This window comes from Zalophus californianus, chromosome 4, assembly GCF_009762305.2.
Source record: "Zalophus californianus isolate mZalCal1 chromosome 4, mZalCal1.pri.v2, whole genome shotgun sequence".
Taxonomy (NCBI): domain Eukaryota; kingdom Metazoa; phylum Chordata; class Mammalia; order Carnivora; family Otariidae; genus Zalophus; species Zalophus californianus.
In genome coordinates this window covers 59,132,482-59,155,064 of record NC_045598.1, presented here as the reverse complement: position 1 = coordinate 59,155,064, position 22,583 = coordinate 59,132,482, and the positions used below count along the sequence as shown (strand labels likewise).

At 35.5% G+C, this 22,583-nt stretch overlaps 1 protein-coding gene across 2 annotated transcripts in view; it reads left to right on the top strand.

Annotated features, from left to right (window-relative positions):
• The window catches only part of NEGR1 (neuronal growth regulator 1), an 857,231-nt gene that overhangs the window by 380,356 nt on the left and 454,292 nt on the right, over positions 1-22,583 (top strand). The gene's annotated exons all lie outside the window — the stretch shown is intronic.

The following is a 22,583-nucleotide window of genomic DNA, read 5'->3' as shown; positions in this document are numbered from 1 at the left end:
ATGTGTCCTGCTAGCCTTTCTCCTTGGGCTCCAGCTTCCACTGGACAGCCCACCTTGCTGTTGGCCCAGCTCCTCAAGGCAGTCCCATGCTGTGGATCTCAATCCTGAGGAGCGGTCCCAACCTCTGGGTCCTAATAATGATGCTTGTAGGAATTATTAGTGGCTTCTCCCTGTTACAAATCTGAGTTCCTTCGCTCTTACATGCTTTGGTTTCTTAGCCCTTTATCACCTGTGTAAACAGCTCCCTGTTTAAACCCCTTTTATTTTAAATACTTAAATTGACTTCTCTTATCCTGCCTGGATCTTGACAATTTTTTTTCCTAAAATGTCGAGCATTTCCTACTTGTTAATACTCTCAAGAGGTATGTTTTAAGTTCTATCATCTATATAAGTAGACGATATAGACACGTTTTATATAATCGTGATTACCTCTTTATATTCTGGAAAAAATTATATCTCCTTCCTGAGTATAAAAAACAAATTTTAAAATAAATTTTAAAATTAATTACACATACGTTGGGATCTCAGATTTACTAAACTAATTATCAGAAAGTAAGATAAGTTAAGGAGAAAAGATAAAAGTATGCATAATTATTAAATGCTGGCATTTATGTGAGCCTTGGGCTTGTCTTTATTAGCTTTTTGGGTGCAATTATCGTTAACATTTCAGTTGCATCTTTAATGAATATTAGAGCTACAAATACACAACGGCATGAATGGAAATGGTAGTCTTTCATTATTCACAGATTGTAACTTTAAGAAAAATAACCTAAAGAGAGGCTATAGAGCTGTGGCTGTATATTTGCCCTGGGAGCTATGAACTGTGCAACAATATTCTGGGTCTTGATTTTTACTGCTGCACCTGTGCCTTGTGGGGAAACCAGTGTAAAGCAGTTTGGGACTCTTCTCTAGTAAACCAGTTACCTGACTTTGGACACTACTTCTAATGCAACCTTGGCACATTCTTGAAGCATCTGCCATATGCTAAGCATTGTTCTAGGTGTTAGGAAAACAAATATCCAGAAATAAGAATTAGTTTTTTCCCTTCAAGGCACTTACAAATCAGTAGGATGATACTGTCATGAGGCAAATGAGTGCACTGAAGTTAGATAAGGGCTAGGTCAGACGTATACCCAGGATGCATATCAAGAAAGTGATCCTCTTTCTATGGAGGTCATAAATAACTTCTGGAGTGAAGTAGTTGGTAGGTAGAGAGGCTTGAGGTTTGATTACACAGCCAGAAGTGATGGTCAGCTATAGGAAACTGCTTGGAACGTCCTCTTTGTGTGCATAATAAATCATTCAGAACTGAATGAGAAGCTACTTCCAGACCCAGCAAGTGCTGAAGAAGCAGAAGTATGACACCACATTGTCTTGTTCCATTAAGTGGAATGAGGGTTGGGGGATGGGCTGTTTGGGAACAGGACCAGCTCTTCAGATTGGGGGAAATGGCTCCATTAGAGCATTGCCATGCAACATCCTTTAGAAGTGGTGCTGACAAAGAAATGCTCAAATGTGCAGCTGCTGGGAGATCAAGATGCTGTTGGAGGTTGTTTGAGCATGTGAGAAGCAATGGGACTCTTGGGGAGCAGCTGTAGGAGGCTGTCATTGCTGGGCTCGACTGCTGACTGGAGCCATTCATTGCTGAGAGGAGCAGATGCGGAGAGTTTAAGCAGGGGGCCCTGGGGAGCCACGGCTGGGTGCTTCCCCCGATTAAGAAGCTGCCACGGGAAGCAGCAGTTGTGAGTGTCATCCTGTGGAAACTTAGGGTTATCCATCCAGTTCCACCATCGCGGCAGTTGGCGATGGTTGAAACACAGTCTTACGTACATAAGGAAATGATAAATGAATGATTCACAAGATTGACAAAATAGGTTTGAGATTTTTAAATAACAAAGTTCCTCAAACTCTGACACACAAACTCCTTGGCTGATGTGCTGTGACATTTTGTTTTTGTTTTTTTTTTATTGAGGGACATTTTTACCCTGAAGAGTAGCTGTTACACTGACTAAAACAAAGTGACATGACTTTAAATCAAGGGATTCTTTAACCACAAGACCCATGAGAATATATTTAAAATTTGGTACTTTTTAATATTCTTTCCTTGGGAAGAGTAACTGTCATTTTTATCCTGTTCTTAAAGTTCCTGACACTAAAGTAGGTTAAGACGTTTGCATTAAGGAGCCAGAAAAGGTCAACCATGGAGAAATTGGTTACATCTGTCACCAACTTATCTACAAAAGGCACTGTTTTTTGATGAATTTATGTAATAATCGTGTTAATACTATCCACATTACTATGAGACTGTTCTTTTCAAATATTGTGTGGGATAATATACCTTGATGCATTAGTGATTCAATGTGCATCTTTTGGGGCCGGTAGGGACTGAGTTAAATGGGGTAAATAAAAGCAGAATAACAGATTTTTTCATCTTTTTATTTGAGTAAAAGAAAATTATGGTGTAAGGACTTGAGAAAGAAAATGCAGTTGGAAAACTATTGAGAAAGTCCACAGTTAAAGAGGCCCCGAGAACTAGTATGGATGCTATGGAAATGGAAGGGATGGTATAGAGGTAGAGATGTTTAATTTGTGAATGTGAGCATTTTAATTTTAAAATGTAATAGATCTAGTAGTATTTTTGTTTTGTTTAAAACTTATAATGTTGCTGATTTCTGTCAAAATCATTTCATCTAGAAAAAATTCCATGTGGATTAAGCCACATGAGAGTCAGTTACCGTGACTTAATAGATACTTCATTGCTGTGGGTTTTAATCAATAAACTTGACCTTCAGTCTTTGCCCATTATACAATCTGTACTGGGCAAACAACAAAATGAAGTGAGGTGAGTCAGGTTTTGAGTATATTAGTGAATTGGGGTTTGAAGGACCAAGAATGGAATGTCAGAATAACAACACAAAGGAGAAAACTCATTTTTTTTTCAGGTTTGGCATACTCCCCCCCCCCTTTTTTGTTTTAAAAAGAGAATTTTTTTTTTTAAACAGGAAAACTAAGGGTATTTTTTATTTGCCCTTGAAGCTCCTGACCTCCTAAAGACACTTGGAAATAGTTACTTTAAGTCTCATCTGGACAAATAAAAATTACTCTCAAGGTATTTATTTAGCTAATGAAGATGCCTTGCAGAGCATTTGAACAATTATTTGAAGGCAGGAAATATTTCTTGTGGCTCTCCCACCTCTTGTGGAAAGTTGTCAGCTTTGCATACCTTGGAGTGTTTCCGCCCCCACCCTCCCCCATCCCCACCCCCCACCCCCCCACCCCCATCTCCAAAGGAGACACTGCCCCACTTTCTGAGACTTGGCATGTGGTTGGGATTACTGTGAGGCTTTTGAGCTTGCAGTTCACACAGCCCACTTGTCTTTGACAGTATGATACGTTCCTCTTTTAACTTCACAGTACACAGCAGTGAGATCTCCCTTAAAGGCAACCTAACTCAATCTGTGCTTTCTGAAGTTCGGTTTGTTACCCACTTTGGTTGCTGCCAAAGTGTGATATGACTTACTTTTTTGCATTTGCATATAGCAAAAAAAAAAAATTGGTGTGGCCTTATCAAGATCAAGAGAGGGAATGGATGAAATCCCTGGACACTTTGAATTCACAGGAACTTCTTGGAACATACTAAGGCTTAAAATATGGTTTTAATCAAATAGGAAGAGCTATATATTTCAGAAGCAAAATTATCCCCTGCCTTGTTCCCTTTAGATAAGGGTAGGGAGTTCATCACCTTCTGAAAGAATAGTGGTTTTTTTATACTTATTATTAAAATGTTATGTTACTATTCAAAGATAACTAAATATACAGTTTGATTTAATATGCTGCATAATTTTTGAGTCCTCTCCTTGTCCCACTGAAGTACTTACCATTCCATATCATCCCCAGAGTGATACTTACTGAACAAGTAGCCATAGATGCCAAGTCCCATGCAGTACACTCTGCCAAATGTGGCCTCAATCCTCTACGTGTATTACATGCAACCAGGAACATTCACATGGCTAGAGACATAGAGGCCATACACATGCACATGAAACACCAAGAGGAAAGTGGTACACCAACCTCTACCTTTCTCTGTTTCCTAGACTCCTATCATCAATGAAATAATCAAAAATTTTCCATCATGGACAGCCCCAGGGGACCCCACTGTTTGAGTCTAGTGTGAAAGGTTTGCATATGGCTGGATAAAACATTAGATTTATCATTTGGAGTAGTCTCTCTGATGAAAATGATACTCCGTATTCGGGATTGAAAAATCTCTGTCTTTTAATATTTTGAGCTGATGATCCTATGTGTCTTCTTTATATTTTCAGTGTTTCATAATGAATGGGTATATTTTTTAAGATTTTATTTATTTATTTGAGAGAGAGAGAATGAGAGATAGAGAGCACGAGAGGGAAGAGGGTCAAAGGGAGAAGCAGAACCCCTGCTGAGCAGGGAGCCTGATGTGGGACTTGATCCCGGGACTCCAGGATCATGACCTGAGCCGAAGGCAGTCGCTTAACCAACTGAGCCACCCAGGCGCCCTGAATGGGTATTTTTTAAGGATCTCCATACCATCTGGAACTTTGCCACCAAACTGGCTATTGCTTACAATCCTCATGGCTATAAGGAAGAATATAAGTCTTTTGGTTTCTAATAAGATTCATTATGTTTTTCACTATCTACTCTGATTTTTTAATTATAAAATTAATAAAGATTTATGTGAACATCAAATAGTATATAATAGGCTTTTAGGTAAATGATTAGAGTTTGAAGCTCTCTTTTTAAATAGTATAGTCAGAATGGCAAGCAAACCCTTCACTACCTGCTTCCCGCAATGAAACAATCCCTTCTGTCTTCCTATTCTTTTTTTTGCCCACCCTTACCCTTTGGGCACCCCCTTAAAGAACTCTGCCGTTTCACACCACTGTTCTCCCAATTAGAATTAATCACCCCTTCTCTCAGTTTTCCTTGAACCTTTTCACGATTATTTCATAGTCCATTATTCATTAATGTAACTTGTGTTTCTGGCTAAGATATAAACCACATGAGGACAGGAAATATGTTTTGTTTATACTTAGTAAATAATTTTATAATGAATTCATGCTGTCAGAACTGATGTGTGTCTGCTACTAGAACCATGCTTTGTAAAGAAAACAGCTTCTCCAGAATTATGATGCTATTACAGGGCTTAGACAGTAGAAAGGGTTAATGTGTTGGAAAAAGACTGACCTGAATGTGGGTGTCTTAGCTCTCACACTTAGTAACTGTGTGAATTTAGGTTTAAGACACTTAATCCCTTTGGGGCTTTGTGGATCATGAAATCTATGTTATAGAATTAATTTAAGAATTAAAAGATGAAATATGTTAAGTACTGGACACAGAGTCAGTACTCAATAAATGGTGCTATTACTATTGGTACTAAAGCTCTTCTAAAAGATTTTCAGGTGTATTTATAGTCAGTTGAAAGGATCAGTGATTCATTTAAACTCCTCATTTTCTCCTCTTCTGCATTGCTCTAACTTCTTATTTAATAGAGGTGTCAAACAGAATCTTTATAAATATTATCTGCCTGTTTCTCCAACTTCCTATTTTTCTAGGTCTTGTCTTTCTTTCTTTCTTTTTCTCTTTTCTTTTCTTTCTTTCTTTCTTCTTTCTTTCTCTTTCTTTCTTTCTTTCTTTCTTTCCTTTCTTTCTTTTTCTTTCTTTCTTTCTTTCTCTTCCTTCCTTCCTTCCTTCCTTCCTTCCTTCCTTCCTTCTTTCCTTCCTTCCTTCCTTCCTTCCTTCCTTCCTTTCTTTCTTTCTTTCTTTCTTTCTTTCTTTCTTTCTTTCTTTCTTTCTTTCTTTCTTTCTTTCTTTCTTTCTTTCTTTCTTTCTTCCTTTCTTTCTTTCTTTTTCTTTCTTTCTTTCTTTCTTTCTTTCTTTCTTTTTCTTTTGAAGGGTATGATGACCACTCAACATAGAAAATATATACACCAAGACATTTTTTAACTTTGCAATGGCAAAAAGGCTTCTTGTCAAAGCTAAATGTGTTAAAATGCCACCCAGCCACTTTATTAGAATTAATGAGATTCTTTTTTTAAAAGATTTTATTTATTTATTTGAGAGAGAGTGAGAGCATGAGCTGGGGGAGGGGCAGAGGGAGAAGCAGCCTCCAGCCTGAGTGCAGCCTGAAGCAGGGCTCGATGGGGCTTGATCCTGAGGTTCCAGGATCATGATCTGAGACGAAGGCAGACGCTTAACAGACTGAGCCACCCAGGCACCCCAGAATTAATGAGATTCTTGCCAACCTTTTTATTTTAGACCAATCATATCCCAGCCTGAAAAATAAAGCTATTTAAAATATATATACATTTCAGGGAGTGCCTGGATGTCTCAGATGGTTGAGCGTCTGCCTTCAGCTCAGGTTGTGGTCCCGGGGTCCTGGGATCGAGTCCCACATCAGGCTCCTGACTCAGCGGGGAACATGCTTCTCCCTCTCCCTCTGCCTCTTCTCCTGCTCATGCACTTCTCTCTCTCTGTCTCAAATGAATAAATAAAATCTTAAAAATATATATATATATATATACATTTCATTGTGTGGCCTCTAATTTGCATAATGACAGACTAATTATAGACCATATTGTTGGGAAAACTTTTAGTGTCAACTAAAGGAGGAGAAAATACTTAACAGCAGTCCAAAGACTTTTATATACAAAATGGTAGTCATTACCAAAACCCAAAATAAGAACACAAGAATGAAAAAAATCCACCAGTTAAAAAAGATAGTAATAGGCATTGATTTCATAGTAAAATGATGGTAGCATGAGTCTCTATGTGGAACTACTCAAAAAGGAGGCAAAACTGTTTCTTTACTTTTTTGATATTATGACATAAATAAGAAATAAAGAGAAAGGGAGAGAGAGAGAAAGACAGATTACAGTAGTTCCTAATTCCTACCTCCCATCAGGAGGCTATGCGAAGTTATTCTCAAGGAAGAGCCATATCTTTCCACATAACCAAATATGGTAGTGTGATAGTACTTAGATGTTTGTGTAAAATTATGGGAAGAATAAAGAAGCCCAGCTATATTTCTTAGCAAAGATGGAGGGGGCTTACATTTAATGGTAAATGGGAGTGACAGCACCAAACTTAAAATCATGTGAAAGGTAGGATGATCAGATAGATGAATGGCAATCATTTAGAGCATCTGGTTTTCATTGCTTGGACTTGTACCTTATCATCGGCAGATGTCCCACCCTCTGAAGAAGTTAATAGAGGAGATGGGGGGCACAAAACTATATATAGTATTTTACAAGCACATGTTTACTTAATATATATAGATCGTACACCTCTATAGATGCATTTTTCATGAATTTCCCAAAGTTCTGATTAATGGGGATAAACTATGTGCCTGTTTTTATTCACTTGGTTTGCTTTCTTCTTTTGTTGTCAGATTTCCTTATGAATCTTATTTTTACATTCCCATGTCTACTGAGAGGTAGTCTACAGACACTTTGTTGGCATACTTTGGAAATCCAGAGGCAAGTGGTATTTCCAGTTAATTTCTTCATTTACAGCAGCAGTATTGTGCTTCAGTTACCTTTTCTGTGAAATATAGGTGGGAGAAAATATGAGTGGAAGAAAAAACAGGGTAAGGTTGAGCATGCAGTAACATAACAGTCACTGACATTTTGATTGTTGAAGTCATAGATGAAGTCTGTCTATGGTGAGACTGGCCCCAGGGGCCAGCATTCATGAATGCCCTGTCAGCGTTGTCTTACAGGTTACAGACAGTAGTGTGGGTTTGTTCAGAAAGGGTTAATTCTCACTCAGGTTTGCTATGAGTCATATCTTAGGTTGACCATAACTCTGATCTCAAAGACCAGAAATATCTTACAATCTTCTCATATTGTTGAAATTAGAATGCCTTTGTTTTAAATTTATGGTTTGTTATGTTAATGGGAGAGAATGTTCCTATTGTGATCAAACTCTTCACAGAGAAGTTTATACCAACTGAGGGGTTAGAGACATGCCCTTAAATATATTGTTTGTCTTGCATATACCAAGGGGTATACTTAGTTATCAGGGTATCTTCTCTCCTTTTCTTCAGAAGAAACATTTTGTGTCAGAGTTTGTAACCATGTGTTAATGACTGTAAAATAATGAAATTCAGGAATGGCAGCTCTATTTTTTTTTCTTTTGTGTGTATGTGCCATCTATTCCTTTGTTATAAGAGATTAGAAAGTGCTGAACAACAAGAAAGAAAATAATTGGAAATGAAATCAGGGTAAAATGAATAGAAAAAAATTCTAATCAGTTGATGAAAGCATGTCATTTGGCATTGGGTCTTCTTTCAGTTTTAACATATTGTCTTATTCTTTAAAATCTAATCGGGGAAATCCAAAAATAAGAAAAACAGGAATATCACACAAAAATTAGGAATTTAGAAGTGACATCATGCAGGCTCCCTTTTTTGTTTGTTCCTTTCTCTGTTCTAAATAAGACTGGAAAATATAAGGTAGAAAGAAATTGCTTCTATATTTTGTAAATATATGTGGCTAGAAATATTTGAATTTAGGGTCTATTGTGTACCTTTAAACCTATTCAAACTGAAAGGATTTCCTGTACAGAATTGCCCTGAAACATATGTATCAGACAATTATAATTAGTGCTAAAGATACATCAGAAAAAAATATAAAATTATGTCAAAGATTAAAATTGGGAATTATTACAAAGTATATTAAAATATTCAATCTAATTATAAATTTATACACACAGATATATACATATACATATACACACATGCATGTAAATGTATACACACATACTCATATATAAAATCATAGTCCATTACTAATAACTATGTTGGAGAGAATATGATAGAAGTATGGTAGAATACATCATTTTCTAAAGTATATTTTTTGGAGCAATAGTTCCAAAAAGTAGTCTGCAATAAAAGGTCTTAAATGAGCTTAAAAACTGTGATTACTGGGACGCCTGGATGGCTGAGTGGGTTAAGTGTCTGCCTTCGGCTCAGGTCATGATCTCAGGGTCCAGGGATGGAGTCCCGCATCGGGCTCCTTGCTCAGCAGGGAGTCTGCCTCTCTCTCTGCCTGCCATTCCCCCTGCTTGTGCTTTTGGCTCAGTCGTTAAGCGTCTGCCTTCGGCTCAGGTCATGATCCCAGGGTCCTGGGATCGAGCCCCACATCGGGCTCCCTGCTCCGCGGGAAGCCTGCTTCTCCCTCTCCCACTCCCCCTGCTTGTGTTCCATCTCTCACTGTGTCTCTCTCTCTGTCAAATAAATAAATAAAATCTTTAAAATAAATAAATAAATAAATAAATAAATAAATAAATAAATAAATAAATAATAAAATATTTTTTAAAAAGCTGTGGTTACTATACTCCCTTCTAAAACATACACATAGTAAATGTGTACAAGATTCTCTAAGAGCAATTTTTCGTCATAACATCTATGGTAGAATAATGGCCTCCAAAGGTGGTTCATGTCCTAATCCCTGCAGCATGTGAATATGTTACCTTACTGGTGAGGAATAATTAGACTTGAATATGAAATTAAGGTTGCTTATTAACTGAATTTAAAATAAAGAGATTATCCTAGATTATCTGGGTAGGCTCACTGTATTCACAAGTGTCCATATGAGTAGAAGAGAAGGATAGAAAAATAGTTTATAATGATGTGATGTGAAGACTAACCTAGCTTTGAAGATAGAGGAAGGAGCCTTCAAGCACTAAATGCGAGCAACCTTTGGAATTTGGGAAAAAAACAAGGAAAAGCATCACTTCTAGAACATTCAGAAAGGAATGCAGACCTGCCTACACCTTGGTTTTAGCCCCATAAGGCCACTGTTGGATTTCTAACCTACAGAATTGTAAGATAATAAGTTTTTTGTTGTTTTAAGCCAGGAAGTTTCTGGTAATTTGTTACAGCAGCCGTAAACAACTGATACCTGAGTATCATTCTATATGCTAACACTCTGTGCTAAGTGCTTATTATATTATATGTAATCAAGCTCAAAGGCAATAAAATGTAAATATTATAATTATCCCTATTTTATCAACAAGGAAATTGGGGGAGGGGAGCTCATGTAGCTTTGGCAAATTATACAAAATAACACAAATAAGAAATATCAGAGCCAGGGCTCAAATTAAAGACCAACTACAGAATTGGTGCTTCACATTTCTTATTATTGGATTCAACTTTTCCAAGCTTACTTGGCACTAAACCTTTTCATTTATCCCCAGTATGCCTTTTTATTTTGGGAAATACTACTATAAGTAGAAAGAGACTATATTTAAGATACAAAGATCCTAATTCCAAATTTAATATTAAATACCCATATAACTTTGGCTAAGTAATCTTACACTTCTTGGCCTCAATTTCTTCAGGCATTGATGGCCCCAAAACACTCCCTGTTCTCATGGGACTTATGGTTCCTTCCTTGGCTTTATTTACACCTACAGTTAAAAGTATTTGCATCCATCAACTTATTTGCATTATTTACAATAAATTCCCTGAGGACCAATGAATAGGTACATTATTCCCACTTTATAAATATGGAAAATTGAAGTGCAGTGAAGTTGAATTTCTTGCTGCAGATGAAAAAGATAATAAATAGCAGATCCAGGTCTTAATTGGTTGTCATCTGTCTCCTAACCAAAGCTCTATCCATTGTAATCCATTTAGTCATATTTTAGTAAACTTCGCAATACAAAATTCTTACCAAATGTTTTACTTTCTATAACAATGTAAGAACTGATAAAATTAATATACTGCCAGCCAATGTATACTTTAATCAAATCCATTGAAGAAATGTCACTGACTAACAACATGCTGTCTTAGCTTTCCTTTGTAAAATGTTTAATATATTTACATCTGGAGAATTCCAATAAAAGAAAACCAGTAGAATAATATTACTCTTACCAGGGTGGTGCCAATAGTTGGAAATACTTTTTTAAAGCTCTACAAGATATTCTGACTAAAAGCCAAGGCTCTAGAATAACCTTAGACATGGTCACTTAACCTACTCTAGAAGCTTAGGATTTTGCCAAATAAACTGAATGTACCTTTGAATGTAATTTTACTTATTAATTGGCAAGAATGTAGGCAGAACTGTAAAACAGAAATAGAATGGATTTTTAAGTGAAATTACTTAGATTTCAATTCGCACTCTACCGTGATTAGCATCGTTTCCTTTTACGAAAAAATTCAAGTTATATAATCAGTCAGGGTCAGTTTAATCATCTGTAAAATGAGGATAATCAGGCCTGTCTTTGAGGGTTCTTTGCACCTAATAGGTATGTAAGTACTTCATTTCATTACCCACACGCCTCTAAAATCGGTTTGGACTAAGAACCTTTGCAAAGTATTCCAGTATTTAAATGTTCACACTTCGATTGTAGTTGTTTGTTTGCCTATTTATCCACTGAATTCTGAGTGTCTGGAAGGTTGAGATGATGTCTTATTTAAGGTTTATCATCAGCATCTAGCATGTGGTCTGTCCTCCAAGAGACATTCATTAAATATTTGTTAAATGAATGGGAGTCTTCACTGAATATTAATTAGCTGACTTAAAATGTCTGATTTTGTGGAGTCATTTTTAAAAATCAGTGATGAAGAGAAAAAACAGCTTAAAACAAAAAATAAGATGCACTTTCCTCTTCCATCTGTCAATTTGAACTTTTTCCTTTTTTTCTGTAAGCATCCACTCATATGGTAGTCTCATTTGAATCTGTAACATATTTAAGTAAATCTCTATATTTTTTATAGAGTCTATGCATAACTACAATTGATGACTTTGATTAAACATGCTTAACATTTCTGATGTAAAATTTGCCATCTTTCTGTGGTTAATAAATCTTTCAAACACCTCCTCAATATTAATATATTGATTCAGTATTCATAATGTTTGTGAAGTCTAATTTATTTTCCATATCTGGCCAAGAGAGACTTACATTTAGAACTAACAAGATAAATCTTACACAGATTTGTGTAAAGTGGAACAAAATAAATATTCAAAAGACTTCTAAAATCACATAAAATCCCCTTTCCAGTTAAAACTGACAATTCATTACTCTTTTAAATTGTGGGTACTTGAGTGGGATGTCAGTTTTGGTTATAAAATTAACTCACTCTTGCCAGCCACTGTTATCATCTTGTCCTAGCTCAGAACAAAAAGAGCAAGATAGAAGAAATTTCTTTTGAATTTAGAAGTGGTTTGGTAAGATTAACCAAACAATAACAAAGCAATCATTTTCAACAAACACGAGGAACATTAAAAGGCTATGTTTTTTTTTTTTTTTCCCCAGGGTATATCTTTGAAGAAACATAAAATTGAACTTTCAGAATCATGCCTGGTAGAGAAACACTCCCATTTTCAGTCCTATTTTGCCTGATTTTTGGACTACTTTATGAGAGAAAAACCACAAGCCATTTCAAACGGACTCCTGCTGATAAGCCCTGCTATGTGGCAGCATGAAGCAATCCCTTCTCCAAAGCATAGTCTCTGTGAATTGACCATTACATTTTTCATCTTTAGGATTGTGCCCACAGAGCATTATAGCAAAGACTTAATTGTTTTGAATGCCTTATAAGCGATCCAAAGGGAACTCTCCAAGCATCTCAGCAGCAAGAGTCCTTAGACTTCAACTAATACTATTGGGAATTCCGTGTTTAAGAACCCGAGTGCTTTCAAATGATTTGCCCTATGTCAAAGTGTTAAACTTTACCCTGTTTTAAAACTACACGTGTCTTTAGGAAATAAGGAAAGATAAGTCAGTTCATTTTCTTAGACTTGAGAGAAGAAGGAAATAGAAATAGTCCAAAAATTCTTTAGTGTCTACTTTGGTAACAATAAATAACACACAAATTAATTTGGAATAGAGAGACATAATGTTTAGATGCTGCTCTAAGGGATTAATAACTATGACAACTGATTACATAGATTTAAAATAATAGATTTCATACATGGAAAAGGTTTTAGGCATCAAACTGAAATTACAATAAGGGTCCAAAGACCCACTGGAGTTGAGTGATTTGATAGGTCACAAAGGTAGTAATGGAAAAAGTCAAGTAGACCTAAGTTTAAAATCTGTTTCTTTCCTACTTGGAGGACCTCTCAGAGCCTCCTTTCTTCAACTTTTTGAGGTGAGTTGTCTGCCCTCTGAGGATGTTATATAGTATTGAAGCATCTGACTGGGTTCCAGTCACTCATGAAGTATTCAACTCATGTTTCTTTCTCTTTCTGCTCTTCTCTTTGTCTGGAGTTCTTTCAACTATAGCACATTCGCTAGAATTGGTTCAGTGTTTGAATTAAAATTGTCATAGTTCAGACTTGTAACTGTGGTTAAACTTTTGGAAATGTTTGCACTGAATTAGGATGAGAGCTGTGCTGGAGAAGAGTTAGAGGCATGTTGTAGAGAAGAGACACAATGACTATTTCATCTGGACTTAACTGGTGTCTTTTTCACATTCTTTCTCTGATACTTTATCACTTCAAAATAAATTATGTGATGTTTTTAACAATGGTTAAGTCAATGTTTTGGCCAGTTATATTACCACATTAAATTGGAGTCAATTATTGTTATGTAGTTTCTTGATAACTACTTTGGAGATATAGTAATGAAAACAGAGACCAGACCTAGAAATTGCTTCTAAGACTTTATGAAAATGCTCTCTTTCTATGTGTTTCATCTGTATTAAATTAGAAATAGTATATTCTCCTATAAATATTGATCATCACTTTTGGTTTAAACCTTTTTAAATAAAGTTTAGAACTAACAAGATAAATCTTATGATGGAGAATGAAATAACGGACTATGACAGAGCCAAGAGAAAATTATTTTCTATCATGTTTTTCCCTAGAGACAAGTAGAGTTACCTTGTGGGCTGGTAATTAGAGTAAGAATAAGAATAATTAAAATAAGAAAATCCTAGAGGTAAAATAAAGGGAGAATCTTCCTGACTTCCAGTGGACTTCCTAGAGACTATCTTTACTAATTGCTTCTTGCGGCTAGGTAAGAGTTAAGTATAGCTGAGAGATAGGGGCTAGCTCTAGGAGCCACCTTCTAAAACCCAGGTTATTGGGATACAGAGTACACACTTCACCTTATACTGTATTTTGTTGTTTAGTTTGTTTGGTTGGTTGGATGGTTTTGGCAGAGAGAAAGAGTTAATGGGCCATATATTTTTTTTTTTTAAGATTTTATTTATTTATTTGACAAAGAGAGACATAGTGAGAGAGGGAACACAAGCAGGGGGAGTGGGAGAGGCAGAAGCAGGCTTCCCGCCGAGCAGGGAGCCCGATATGGGACTCGATCCCAGGACCCTGGGATCATGACCTGAGCCGAAGGCAGATGCTTAATGACTGAGCCACCCAGGCGCCCCTGGGCCATATATTTCTAATGAGCCTTCAAAATGTCATTTTATTAAATTATTATTGTATTTAATGTGCTTGTCCAATTTGCCTGTGGGGATAATGTGTTAAACCTCTTATATATGGATTCATTTCTTCAGAAAGCAATTATTGGAGCCTGTTTTAAACATATTCTCTTTTTATTAGCTTTCTAACTCTTCCTCAGAGAGACTATCCCAGACTACAGTTAAGTTCAGAAAGTAGATTTTACTTTATTTGTTCCATCAAGAGCCTGAAAGAGTAATTAGTGACCAATGGGCCTCATATTGTTTAACTTAATAAATAATCTTCATGATTTTGATTTTTATTGATTATATTTACATTGTTCTAAGAATTCGATTCTGGATAAGAGGAAAATTCCAACTACATAGTGAAGTTTCTTAATATGAATAATATATAAGTGTAAAGAAGGCAATTATCTAAAAATACCAGAATAGATGGGAATTTTACATTTTAATTCATCAAAATATTTAATTCAACAAAAATATGATTTGAAAGTAAACACATGATATCTAAACACATAGTTATAATTAGAAAAAGTTAACCTTTTTTGTTGTTTGCATGCAAAGAAGCATGAAAAACTCAGTTGAAAATTGAAACTTTAAGTATTTTTTCAAATATCTCAACCAAAATATTGGATCAAATATCTGTATTCTTACGACAGAGGTGCATAATGAGAAAGAACGATTAGATTACATAAAAATGCCCTGATTCAAAAGGAAAAAAAAAAACTTTCATAATCTTTTGGAAGCATTCTAATTATGCAAATTTTAAGGTGCCTGCTGTAACATTTATTCCAAAGCTGTACTGGGGGTAGATTGGATTACTGAGTCTGCATTGGAAGCTTTGTATGAAATAAGCTTTCATGTTGGGTAGGATATGTAGTAGAATCCACACTGCTTGTTCTACATAACCTTGTTCTACACAAATGTGTATATTGGTAGTGAAATTGCCAGATGCCAGTGTTGTCTGGATTTTGAGTTCTTTCAGGACACCAGATTGAGTGGGTAGATGAGTAGAAATTCTAATAAACGGGACCATTCTTTAGTGAGTTTGCTTGCAGAAACAGGAAATTGTATAAGGATTGGCTTATACAAACTCTAGTTTAAATTAGTTCCCAGCTACCTTCTAGAGACAGACATTACCTCTCTTCTTAAGAAGAGACTGCTAGTCTTGCCAAGTCCTATGCTGGAAGAAACATAGAGCTAAATCTTGATTGTCAGTGTTTAAAAGTTTAAGGAACATTGCTACTACATTAAATTTATAGTACTTCATCAGACATTGTGTCTTCCATGACAATTGTAGAATGAAAATAAAGCCAACTTGATTATTATTTGGTGATCATACCACAGATATCAAAGAATTGTGTCTAGTTATATAGAATTGGCACATAAAAGTTAGTAACTATGCCATTTTATAATTTATAATTTATTAATAATATAAATTAATTTTATTTAGTATCTATTTGAAATAATGTTTTTTTAAAGATTTTATTTATTTATTTGAGAGAGAGAGAATGCATGAGCGGGGGGAGGGGCAGAGTGAGAGTCAGAGAGAGAATCTCAAGCAGACTCTGCACCAAGCCTGGAGCCTGATGCGGGGCTAGATCCCACGACCCTCAGATCATGACCTGAGCCAAAATCAAGAGTCAGTGCTCAACCAGCTGAACCACCCAGGCGCCCAAAATAATGTTATTAATAAACATGCCCAAGATCCCTTTTTTTTCTTGGTATAATGCTGATAGATTTTGTTGCTCCCCTTAGTAATGGCATCACAATTGCTTTTGTTTCCTGAGGCACCGCTTTATACTGGATTTCATTTGCACTAGATAAAAGGTAGACTAGAGGATTTTAATATAATACATAACAGAGTGAGGAAGTCATCACCTATAAGCTCTTGTACCCTGTAAATAGAAAAGCAAAGTAATAAATCAATTGTTATTAAATGAATAACATTTAATATATTGATATAAATTATAAGACCAGAAATTTGTTTCTGCACACTAACATTAAAGTCAGTAAACAATAGTGTGTATACCACATATCTGACTAATGGATAGGAAAATTATTATTATTTATGTAAATATGAATATAAATATATATGTGTAATATCTCAAAAAAAGAGAGGAAATGTATAATGGAAGTGTATTTGAACACATGCCAAAATTTATAGATGATCAGTCTTATCACATGATTAAATGCATCACCTTAGTCATGGGACTTCCAGGACATCTCTAGATGAAAGATTGAGGTCATAATGGGGCTCTTTGACTGATTTTAAAACTAACAATATCTGACATATTAAATATCTTAGTTGAAATGCTATCATCATATAAAAATTTTTTGTCAAGTTTGGTTAATATTTTATAAAGTGAAATGCATAGAAATAGCATGAAAATAAAATTCCTGCTTTAGTTTTGCTGGAGAGCAGAGAATTTTAAGCTAAATAGAATTTATTATTTTAGCAAACATGCTAAAGGTATGAGAAGACATTAAAAAGTTGTTATATACCATCACAGTGGTATCGAAAGTGCAAGGCTTGTATTGGTGTAGAGAAGTGAACGTGGGCTTGAGTAATAGTAATATGAAGACAAATTAGTTTTGTGATATTTCAACCATGATCTCTGGAGGCTTACATATTTTGGACCAAGTTTCTTCACCTTTATTTGATCTAAATATCCCTATTCTTAACTAAATTTCATAGCTAGATTAAAAACTAAAAATGGGACATTGATAAAGAAGTATTAATCATAGCATTTTAATAATGCATTGGTATATTCTAGCCTCAAATAGTTATCCTGGTCCAATAATATAGCTAATAAATAATTATCACAAGGACACATGAAAATAAAATCTATAAATGAATATGAATAATATATATATTGGAAAGCATATTTTAGAATTAGCAATAACATCTTGTTCCCCATATTGTACTTATTGTACCCCATAAATTTATTTAATAAAATAATTTATAGGGGCACTTGGGTGGCTCAGTTAGTTAAGCATCCAACTCTTAATTTTGGCTCAGGTCATGATCTCAGGGTCGTGGGATGGAAACCCCTGTCGGGCTCCACTCTCACCAGGGAATGAGATTCTCTGCTTGAGATTCTCTCTCCCTCTGCCTCTCTCCCTACTTGCACTCTATCTCTCTCAAATAAGTAAATAAATAAATCTTTTAAAAAATAATTTATAAACTGTATGTACTCTAGTAGAGCAGTTAGCAATGAATATTTTAAAGATTATCACAGTTTTGGTGATGCCCTTACAAATATTGGATTAGAGTATGAAAAGGTAAAGTTTATATAAGTTCTGGAGTGATGGATTTATCTTTGAGATAAAATAACAGATTATAAGATGTTTAGTTCAAACTTGAGTTGAAAAATTGGGTGGATCCTAAATGGCACTGAATTTCTGAACAGAAAAAATAAACAGTATCTGACCAAGTAAATCATGACGTACAGCACAGCTGCTATGGATACAGTACCTATAATAGGTTTTAGTTCCTCATAAGAATAGATGATTCTGAATATCTTGTGAATTAAGATGAACTAAAATATATTTAAGTAGTAACCCTCATGGGAAAATTCTTCAAGTGCTCTTAATTTGTAGCTTTTCTGAGGGGGCAATAAAAATGCATAAACTGACAGATGCCCTTGTATTAAACAAGCCTTAATGAATGCATCCCTTTGGGTTCTTCAGGATTTGTTAAGTTTAAAAGCACACTGATCACATATTGCACTCATATTTTATCATCTAGTAAATAAGTACTGGGACAATGGGTCCTGGGGCTGTGATCTCCAGTCTTGTCTTTACTATTAGGTCCTTAAAATTCTATGTACCTCTATGTCTGCCTCTTTCAGTTTCTAAGAAAAATGGGTAAGAAGACCTTTACTTCCTTAATTTGCCTGGGCATGCAATTAACAATATAAATATCTATGATATTTTGAAGAAAAATAAACACTATGATGATTATCTTTTCTTCCCCATTTTTGTGATGTTATGGTTAAAAAATCAAATATAAGACATTTATATCTCATATTTAAGAAAAGATTTTTTGAAAAGACACTCATCTAGTATTACAATGCCCTGCCCTGGTTAGGAGGCAACTCTGACCCCAAGGTCCCATCTTGATGGTTGTTCCATCTTCTGTAAGCCAATTGCCTACATTATAAATCAATGAACTTGGTTGTTCATTCAGTAATAGTGGTTTTAGTACTTAGATCATACTGTATACAGTGTAGGAGCTTGGGATTCAGCAGTATTTAAAATAACCTATGGAAGCTTCTCTCATGGAGTTTACATTCTATTGAAGGAAATGCATAATAAATAAGAAATGTGGGGCTCCTGGGTGGCTCAGTCGGTTAAGTGTCTGCCTTTGGCTCAGGTCATGATCCCAGAGTCCTGGGATCGAGCCCTACGTCAGGCTCCCTGCTCAGTGGAGAGCCTGCTTCTCCCTCTCCCTCTGCCTGTCTCTCTGCCTGCTTGTGCTCTCTCTCTGTCAAATAAATAAATAAAATCTTAATAAATAAATAAATAAATAAATAAATAAATAAATGTATCGGGTAGTAATTATAGTATCGATAATGTCAGAGGTAGTTAATAAATTATACTTATTATTAGCAGTAGCGGTAGCAGCAGGAATAGCAGCAGTAGTAGTAGTAGTAGTAGTACTAGTAGTAGTAGTGTAGTAGTACTACTACTACTAATAGTATAGTAGTAGTATAGTAGCTGTAGTACAGTAGTAGTAATGATATAATAGTAATAGTAATGATAGGCTCTCAGGAAAATAAATATCAAGGCTATTCTTTATTTTTGCATCATATCGTTTCTACTTACTATGTCTCAAATTCAAAACTCATTTTCAAATTTCAACCATGCATTGATAAAATGCTTTGGACAATTCCATATGGCTGCTTCATTGATACCTCAGCAAATACAGATCACATATCTAAGATTAATGTCACCATCAGATGATTTTTGTGTAGAAAAAGGGAGCTTTAAGGTCTGATGGATCTCTGTTCAAATCATTTGCCGATACATTATATGAAGATTAAATAGGAAATATTTTTAAACTCTAACACTTCTTAGCTATGATGATGATAATGGTGATGGTGACTATATATTTTCTTTCACTATTCTCTATTTTATACCTACACACAACTGGAGCCTGCTTAACAGATCTCATTTTTCTGTTTCAATTTCTTCCCTTCAGTGTCTCTTTCCCAGTACAATTAATATTAACTAAGCAAAACACCTACATTTTGTGTGGAATAATTCTGTACATACTGAGAGATGAGTTAAGCAAATAAATGTGCTTTCCATCTCTATCTTCTATAATTGTGGTTACAGCTTAAATCTTATGTTTCCCCTTAAAAGTTATTAAAACATGCAAACATTATTTTCCCACATTAATTGGAGCCCTGCCCTCATTTTCCAGTACATAGTTGGCTACCCTGCAAGTTAAATAACTCTAATTATTAAGATTCAAAACATTACATGTATCAGTGAAGGCAATTAAGATGATTTGAATATTATTAAATGAAAATGAACTATTTCCGTTTCAAAAAACTAAATAAATATGCTTAGGGATTTTTACATTGTTAAATTGCCTCAAAAAATAATTGGACAATTCAATATAATAAAGTGAATGTAATAAATAATTTTAATTCTTAACAATAAATAATGTGCTCATTTGGATGACTAGGATAAAGAATGCATTGTGTAAATACCAAACAGAGACTAATAGGGGAAAGCACAGGTTATTAACAGTTCTAAACTTCTAGTTCATGAGTTATGACACTTTACTGTGATTAAATTTGGCCTAACTCCACTATACCATCCTTTATAAGTGTTCTAACCCCCTCCCGTTTACCATGTGATGAAATCCCCAAATACCAGATCAAAGAAATTGCATAGGACTTTCCTTGAGCAGGATTTCACACTCAATGGCATAATATAGTATTGTTTGGTGGGATACAGAGAATGGAAAACTACTTAAGCAGTCAGTGTATCAGCAAGGGTTTTACTGGTTGTGTATAACTCAGACATTTTCCTTCATTAGCTGTGTTTTCTCTGTAGCCCTTTGAAGGACTCAAGCATTCCCAATGGCTATCTTATAGGAAGGACCTAAGGAGAACTGCAGGGCCAGAGAAGAATTTGCCCCAGCGAGAATGGACCCTTGGCCAATTGTACTGACATTTTGGGTAATTGATAAAGGAAAACAGTAGTTCATGTTTGATGAGATCCGGATGAGACTAAAAGGCAAATATGGAAAATTTCAGACCAACCTGCTTTGAAAAGAAATAAAATGGTTTCTGATCTAATTAGAGTATTTCCTAACTACGAATGACCTTGGATTAAAGAACTTTTACACTAATCAAAGAAGTTTTTACACATGGAATTAGATCACATTTAATTGGAATAAAAAATACTGGTTTTAGCTTGGGTAATCGGGGCTATGTGCAGATACTGCAAAACTGAAATGCATTTGTGTAACTATTTAACTATTTCAAGTAGTTGGAGCTCCTACTATATTTGTGCTCTCAACAGTTCTTCCTCAGTATGTCTTCCTTTCCACTGTAAAACTATCCCAGCTCAAGGACTCTTCCAAGGCTTAAATCCTTATCTTCTTTTCCCAACCATCTTGCCTGGGTCTGGTATTTAAGAATCTCTGTCTACTACTTGGTGATCCTATCAGCAGGTCAGCTTCTATCTATGACATTGCTTGCACTGTCCTCCTATTCACTCTTGGATTATCCTCCATTTCTGAAATTCAGACAGAGGTCAGTACTGACCCAGCACGGAACCTCCCCCTTTCCCCGCGTCAGTTCAAAAACCAGTGACAAATAACTTGGTGCAACTGTTTAGCAGGCATCCATGCAGGAGACAAGGGTTTGATTTCTTAGTATTCTGAAAGAGATTCCAAAAAATGGACTTCTTCCCCGTGGAATTTTAACTTTGTACACATTTTTTCCACTGAAGCAGAACTTTTGGGTATCACTTATTTCAAGAAATGTTTTAGACTTCCAAAGTTTATTTAAATATTAAGGGAAACAAATTATGTAGCAATTCTCATTAAAAAAAACCTATTGATTTCGATGTCTGTAAACATTTTATAGGATAAATCTTTCTTAGATAGAGAGGATAAAAATGTATTAAGGAGACAAAAATAAATGGGAAGCCTAGGTGGCTCAGTCGGTTAAGCATCTGCCTTCCGCTCAGGTCATGATCCTAGGGTCTTGGGATAGAGTCCTGTGTCGGGCTCCCTGCCCAGTGGGGAGCCTGCTTCTCCCTCTCCCTCTGCCTCCTCCCCCACTGCTCAGGCTCTGTCTCTGTCTCTCTATCTCCCTGTCTCTCTCTTTCAAATAAATAAAATCTTTAAAAACTAAAATAAATTTTTTTTAAGATTTTATTTATTTATTTGAGAGAGAGAATGAGAGATAGAGAGCACGAGAGGGAAGAGGGTCAGAGAGAGAAGCAGACTCCCTGCTGAACAAGGAGCCCGACATGGGACTCGATCCCGGGACTCCAGGATCATGACCTGAGCCGAAGGCAGTCGCTTAACCAACTGAGCCACCCAGGCGCCCTAAAATAAAATTTTTAAAAAAAGGAGAAAAAATAAAAAGACACACACTTACCACTGAGAAAGAACATATTAGCCTCCCTAGTGACTGATATCATAAACACCAACCAGACTGATTTCAAAATGTCATGGAGGGCCTCTAGTCAAATTTGGGAAGAAAAATTATTTACTATTTACAGACTCCCAGTCATTCCTAGTTAATGAGTCTTCCTACATTATTAGCCATGACACACTAGTAATTGTTACATTGAGAACTCATAAACTTATCAGTTCCTTAAAAAAAAATATTATCTCTAGGCCAGAATCCTCTTTTGACTTTGTAAGGAGTCAAAACTATTATCTCAAAATTTCTAAATTGAAAATGCTTTTCTTCCTCTGAATTCATGAATATGCTATGTCTCATTCTTCTGATCAAAATTATTAGGTGAATATACTGTTGAACCAATAATTCTAGATTAGTATTCCTCAGTTTTTTAGTAGGGACCTAATACCATAGAGATTGACCAAATTTGAGGTGAAAAGAATGTAAAAACCCTAAAGTTTTTACATACTTTTTATGACTTTTACTGTAGAACTTTGATTTTTATACCATTAGCA